Below are 7,289 nucleotides of genomic sequence, written 5' to 3' on the forward strand. Positions count from 1 at the left end.
CAAAAAACGACTACGGTTGAATGTCGACCTCCCGCATCCGTGTCCGCGAAGAGACCAGTCTGCATATGGATGCGGGAGGAAATTTACGGGTTACCGTTGTAGATGCCCTAACTGGGGTAAAAGAAACACTTGTACCGCAGTTGGTAGTGTACCATTCATCACGAACTCCCGTTCCCTTGCGCTCCCATGCCATGATATATACCCATCGACACCCGCCACCAGCAGTCCATAGTCCACACGCGAGAGCGCAAGGCACAGCCGGGTACGTACGGCAGTCGGCAACCAAGTTAGCTAAGCTAGGAGGCATGCGGCGCGACGGCGGAGAGATGGAGGAGACAGCGGCGGCCAAGAACCGCAGCGGCAGTGTTGGTGAGGGCGCCGTCGTGGAGTTGGAGGTGGAGGTGGAGGAGGGGCCTCGGTTCCGGCGGGTGTGCGTGTTCTGCGGGAGCAGCTCCGGGAAGCGCAGCTGCTACCGCGACGCCGCCGTCGAGCTGGGCAAGGAGCTGGTACGTAATCCCTCAAGTTAATTGCACACGTTTTGTGCATGATGTTTAGTTAGTTAGTTAGTAGTTATAAGCATGTCGGGCATGCGTGTGTGGTGGCAGGTTGCTCGTGGGATGGATCTGGTGTACGGCGGTGGCAGCCTGGGGCTCATGGGGGAGGTCTCAGAGGCCGTTCACAAGGCCGGCGGCCACGTCATCGGGTGAGTCGACACTTGCATTATTGTCGATCGCCTGGTTTCCTGTTGGAGCCAGAGCGAGATATAGAGAGAGAGGGCGTGCAACAGCTCTTGTATTCATCATCTGGTGTTACACTGGTTTATATATGTACAGCTCAACTGACTCAACCGATGCTAGGCTAAAAACTAGGCATGCACAGAGGACACGAACACACGTTCGCTAACACCCCGCCGCAGTCGTGTCGTCGCTGCTTGGCAAGACACAAAGACTGGACCGGAAAGCCTGGAAGACCGATGTTGGCAAACCCTTGGTCATGATATCTGCGAGCTGTTGAGTCGTTGGTACATGTACAATGCGAAAATCGCCGAGGGCCACCTTCTCTCTGACAAAATGAATGTCCAACTCGATGTGTTTTGTCCGCCGATGATGAACGGGATTGGTGGACATATACACGGCCGAGATGTTGTCACAAAAGACGATGGTAGCCTTCGGCGGTGAGCCACCGAGCTCATGGAGAAGTTGCCGTAGCCATACACAATCGGCGACGGCGTTGGCGACGGCGCGGTATTCTGCTTCCGCGCTGGATCGTGACACGATGGCCTGCCGCTTCGAGGACCAGCTGACAAGCGTGTCACCGAGATAAACGCAATAGCCAGAGGTAGAGCGGCGGGTGTCGGGGCAGCCGGCCCAGTCGGCGTCGGAGTAAGCAATGATCTCAGTCGACCGAGAGATCGGAAGTAGAAGACCGTGGGTGGAGGTGCCGCGAACATAGCGTAGAATGCGCTTGATGATGGCGAGATGACTGTCCCGTGGATCATGCATGTGCAAGCACGCCTGCTGGACCGCGTACGCCAGATCAGGGCGTGTCATAGTGAGGTATTGCAGCCCGCCTGCGAGGCTGCGATACTCCGAGGGATCGTCCACGGGGCGGCCGACGTCGGCGGCAACCTTGGGCGACGTGTCAACCGGAGTGGAAGCGGGATGGCACTGCGACATGCCGGCGCGACGGAGAAGGTCCTCGGCGTATTGGGTCTGGTTGAGGAAGAACCCACGCGAGGTGCGCTGCACGCGTATGCCGAGGAAGTAGTGGAGAGCACCCATATCCGTCATCGCGAACTCGTGCTGAAGCTGATCGACAATGGTGCGAAGCAAGACCGCCGATGAGGCAGCAAGGACGATGTCGTCGACGTACAGTAGAAGATAGGCGGTGTCGCCGCCCCGCCGTAGTATGAATAGCGAGGCGTCGGAGCGCGAGGCGGTGAACCCAATGGTGGCGGCGAAGGTGGCGAAGCGATGAAACCAAGCCCGCGGAGCCTGCTTGAGGCCGTATAGGGACTTGGAGAGGCGGCACACATGATCGCGGCGAGCCTCGTCGACGAATCCAGCAGGTTGATAGCAGTAGACCTGTTCGTCGAGGAGGCCGTGAAGGAAGGCGTTCTTCACGTCGAGCTGGTGCACCGGCCAGCCGCGTGAGCACGCCAGAGTAAGCACGGTGCGGATCGTCGCTGGCTTTACCACCGGAGAGAAAGTCTCGCCGAAGTCGATGCCCGGGCGCTGTGTGAAGCCGCGGACAACCCAACGAGCTTTGTACCGTTCGAGGGATCCGTCGGCGTTCGTTTTGTGCCTGAAAACCCACTTGCCCGTGACAATATTAGTGTGAGGTGGGCGAGGGACAAGGGTCCACGTGGAGTTGGCGAGGAGAGCATCGAATTCGGATTGCATGGCAGAGCGCCAGTTCGGGTCGTTGAGAGCAGCTCGAACGGACGTGGGAATTGGAGAGATTGTGGTGGCATGCAGATTGGCGTATTTTGGGTTCGGTTGGAATATTCCATGGCGTGCACGCGTGAGCATTGGGTGTGGAACATGCGCAGGAGGCGGCTCTGGAGAGACGTGGTGTATGGGAGTTGGTGGGGTAGGTGGGCCAGCGGGTGTAGAGTTGGGCCCGGGCGGGGACGTGGGGAAAGGAGTGGAGTGCGGAGTGGGAGGCGGGGATTGCATGGGTGGGCCAGGTGGCGATCCAGGAGGGGTCGGGGTAGGCGGTGGCCATGCAACGTCGACGTAGTCCGCGGGAGGTGGATCACGAGCTGATTCGGGCGAGTCTTCAGGAGATTTTGGCAGCGTTTTAAATGGAAAGATAGACTCCACGAAAGTTACGTGCCTGGAGAATAGGATGCGCCGGGTAATGGGGTCGTAACAACGATAGCCTTTTCGCTCGTCCGGGAAACCGAGAAAAATGCAAGCCGCTGATCGAGGGGAGAGTTTGTGTGGGGCGGTAGCAATGAGGTTGGGATAACAGAGGCATCCAAAAACACGGAGATGACGAAAATCGGGTGGGGTCCCGAAGAGAAGTTCGTATGGTGTGGTGAGGAGATTGGCTTTGCAGGGACGCCGATTTAGGAGATAGGTGGACGTGGCAAGGGCTTCGGCCCACCAACGAGGAGGCATGGAGGCGTGTAGGAGGAGGGTCCGGACACCGTCGTTGAGGGTACGGAGTATCCGTTCAGCCTTGCCGTTTTGTTGGGAAGTATGGGGACAGGTGAGGCGGAAGAGCGTGCCGTGGGAGGCAAAGAGTGAGCGATTTGCGAGATTGTCGAATTCACGCCCATTGTCGGTCTGAAAGGCGAGGATAGGACGGGAGAATTGTGTTTGAGCGTAGGCATAAAACTGAACAAGGAGACTATGAACCTCAGATTTGCGGCGTACGGGAAAGGTCCAGACATAGTGTGTGAAATCATCTAAAATGACCAAATAATATTGATAACCAGATACACTTGAGATCGGACTCGTCCATAAGTCACAATGACAAAGTTCAAAAGGAAAAGAAGTGTGAGAGGAAGAAGAACTAAAGGGAAGTCTAGTGTGTTTGCCTAGACGACAAGCCTCGCAATGTGTCGTCGAGGTTTTATTACAACTGAAATCAAAAAAAGAAGAGGCTTTGGCAAGGGCGGCGGCTCCAGGATGGCCGAGGCGCTGGTGCCACAAGTCGGCGGTGACGGCGGCGGTGAGGCAGTGGCTTGACGGGGCGAAGGTGTAGAGGTCGCCGGAGGAGTCACATCGGAGAAGCACCGTCTTTGTGGCCAGATCCTTGATAGAAAAACCATAGGGATCAAATTCAATAGAAACTAAATTGTCACGGGTGAAAGCACGAACGGAAACTAAGTTTTTGATGAGGGAGGGAGAGATGAGAATTTCAAGAAGGGAGAGAGGTCGGGAGGGGGTACAGAAGGAAGTAGAGCCGACGCCGGTAATGGGAAGAAGAGAACCATTGCCGACGATGATAGAAGAAGGAGAGGATGGGTTGGGTAGGGAGAAGGGAATACCGGAACCGGAGCTCATGTGGGACGAAGCGCCGCTGTCGAGGACCCATTCGCCGCCGGGTGCAGAGGGCGGATGCAGCGCCATCTGATTGAGGGCGGCGATGAGAGCCGCCTGATCCCATTGTGGGGAAGGCGACGCCACCGTTGTGGCCTGGTGCGCTTGGGGCGGAGTCGGGGCAGGTGGCCGGGCACCAAGTATCCCTTGGAAGGTGCCGGCGACAGTAGTAGGAGGACGCGGTCCAGGGAGAAGCCCAGCAGGAGCAACCCCGCCGGAAGAGGAGCCTCCAGGCCCCGCTGGGTTGGCCTTGCGCTTCTTTGGGCGGCCGCGTGCCCCGGAGGAGCCGGCCGAGCTGCCGGCGGCGTGGGGCAGAGGGCCGAGCAGGGCCGGGTTGAAGGAGGCGGAGCGGGCGCCGGCGCCGGCGCCGGAGGTCGCGCCGCGTAGTAGGCGCTGGCCTGGGCGATGAGTGCGGTGCGCGCGGCCACGCGCGCCTGGCGGCTGAGGCGCTGCTCCTCGAGCTGGAGGAAGGAGCGCAGCTTGATGAAGGAGGGCCGACGTTCACTCGTCATGTGGGGAACGGCGTGCTGGAAGCGCTCGTCGAGGCCGCGGAGGACGTTGTGGACGAGGTCGCGGTCCTTGATGCGATGGCCGAGGTCCCGAAGGGTGTCAGCCATCTGCTTGAGCCGAGAAGTGTACTCAACGACGGAAAGATCTCCTTGAAGAAAACTGTGAAATTCATCAAGGAGATAGGTGATGCGCGCATCGCGGTTGCTACGGAAGAGCGAGCGGAGCGAGCGCCATATGGTGTACGCTGAGTTCTTGCGCTCCTGGACGATCTCCAAGGTTGAGGGCGTCACGGTGGCGTTATACCACGAGAGGACGGCGAAGTCGTTGAGCGCCCAGTCGGATGTAGCCTGCGCCGGCGAGCCGTCGACATGATCGGTGAGGCTGAACTTGGCGAGGGCGGAGAGAAACTGACGGCGCCAGAGGCCGTAGTTTTCTTTCTCGTAGTCGAGGGTGATGAGAACGTGGTCCCGGATGCGAAGGCTTTGGACCTGAAGAGTGGGCAGGGTTTGGGTGGCAACCGGGAGATCAAACGGCTCGTCGTCAGAGGAGTCGCCGGTGGAAGAGTTGGAGGAGGAGGAGCTCATGGCGTGGGAAGGGTGGGGCAGCGGAAGAAACGGATCTCAGTTAAACTGATACCATGTTGGAGCCAGAGCGAGATATAGAGAGAGAGGGCGTGCAACAGCTCTTGTATTCATCATCTGGTGTTACACTGGTTTATATATGTACAGCTCAACTGACTCAACCGATGCTAGGCTAAAAACTAGGCATGCACAGAGGACACGAACACACGTTCGCTAACATCTTTTGCTACCTTTCTGTCGAAACTGAGGTTTCTCCGACCGGCCTAATTAACAGTATCCATGTCCCACTAAGTTGCTCACGGCAGTCGCGTTCTGCTTTTCTTTGATGTGCAGCGTCATACCCACCATTCTCATGGGCAAAGAGGTACGATCGACGTCTCGACACCCAACCACAACCACATGGGACGATGCCATGCATGTTAATTACATAGTTTGCACTATCCTTGGGGAGTAGCAGTAGCTTGTAGGACTACTTTAGTACAGCTCTAATTAAGTAAAATGGACTGATGTTACAGATCACCGGGGAGACGGTGGGGGAGGTGGTGGCGGTGTCCGGGATGCACGAGCGGAAAGCGGCCATGGCGCGCAACGCCGACGCCTTCATCGCGCTGCCCGGCGGCTACGGCACCCTGGACGAGCTGCTCGAGGTCATCGCCTGGGCGCAGCTCGGCATCCACACCAAACCAGTTGAGCTATTCATCGACTAACTGGTCCTGGATGCTCTAGTTACCCTGCTGATGGCGGACGGATGGGTGCAGGTGGGGCTGCTGAACGTGGATGGGTACTACGACTTCCTGCTGGCATTCATCATCGACAAGGCGGTGGACGACGGCTTCATCCGGCCATCCCAGCGCCACATCTTCGTCAGCGCCCCCGACGCCAGGGACCTCGTCCACAAGCTCGAGGTACGTACAGTTAATCTCCTGCATGCATGACTAGCTAGCTGCGTGGTGAGTGCAACGGCATCTGCGAGCTTCTTCCCAGCGAGCTAGCTAGCTGCTTCTACTCTTTGATTAGTAGTCGTCCTACCTAGCTAGCGTGTCCAGCTGAAAAGTTTCCACGATTGTTCAGTATTCCCTCCGTGCAAAAAAACTTCTCAAATTTGCCCCTTAAATGAATATATTTAGCACTAATTTGATGCTAGATATATTCATTTAAGACACAAAGCTTTTTCAGACGAAGAAAGTACGTAACTGTTGATGTCCATTTCTTTGGGGCGCAGGAGTACGTGGCCGGTGGAGGAGGACGACCCCGCGGCGCCCAAGCTGCTGTGGGAGATCGATCAGCACTTGATTAATTACGCTAGTCAGTAGTCACCTACTTTTTCATTTTACCACGCTTTAGCTCCGGTGCATATCTCTAGCTCGTCAGAGTCTTAGCAATGTGAGTATGAATTATATATCCCAAAAGCTATTCCATTGTAAAATAGTACATTTGAAATTTCCAATTAATGGTATCATTATTGCAATATATAACTTGTGTAATGTTCATCAAATTGTTTATCTTGGACATGTGTGACCTAATAAACCGAAAAAGAGGAAGAGTATGATGCTTTAATCATGAGCGGGGGGTGGTTAGCGAGGCGATCTCAAGAGCAGCGGATGCCTTTGTGCGCTGTCGGCACCGCCGCTGGTTCCCACTCCCTCCGCCAGACGCTCCGCGGTAGGAGGGAGGGGTAACCTTGGATCTTTGCGTCCGGTGTGTTTAGGGTTAGGGTTGAGGGAGTCGTTGCTGAAATCGTCGCGACGGCGGCGCGTCTAAATAAGTCTCTTCGGGCTCTGTTTGTGGTCATACGGGGCTCTAACCTTCATCTAGGAGCCAGCGGAGCGGGGGATCCCCGGACCTCGTTGAGGTCTCAGGCTATGGTGTCTGGCGGTCGACCGACACTGGCATGTTTGGTTCTCAGATGGGTAGGTGGTTGTGTGGAGATGAAAATTCTTCTTCCTCGTCAGTATGATTTTCTACTGTGTTTCTTCATCATTCTTTGTGCTGCTGCTGGAGGGATGTCCTGCTTTGCCCGGACGGTTGGCCCAGCCGCGGTGTCGGAACCGGATCGTAGTTCTCTTTCATCCGAAAGGGGCACATATAGCGGTACACAAAGCCACAGATGGCGAAGGTTGGTGCAGGCGTGTTGGATGCACATGTG

At 56.5% G+C, this 7,289-nt stretch overlaps 1 pseudogene; it reads left to right on the forward strand.

The window, feature by feature from the left end:
- The first annotated feature begins 248 nt into the window (after window positions 1-248).
- On the forward strand, window positions 249-6,515 carry LOC119297855 (annotated as a pseudogene).
- Window positions 6,516-7,289: the final 774 nt, after the last annotated feature.

The sequence above is a fragment of the Triticum dicoccoides genome, chromosome 5A (genome assembly GCF_002162155.2).
Source record: "Triticum dicoccoides isolate Atlit2015 ecotype Zavitan chromosome 5A, WEW_v2.0, whole genome shotgun sequence".
In the NCBI taxonomy this organism is placed as follows: domain Eukaryota; kingdom Viridiplantae; phylum Streptophyta; class Magnoliopsida; order Poales; family Poaceae; genus Triticum; species Triticum dicoccoides.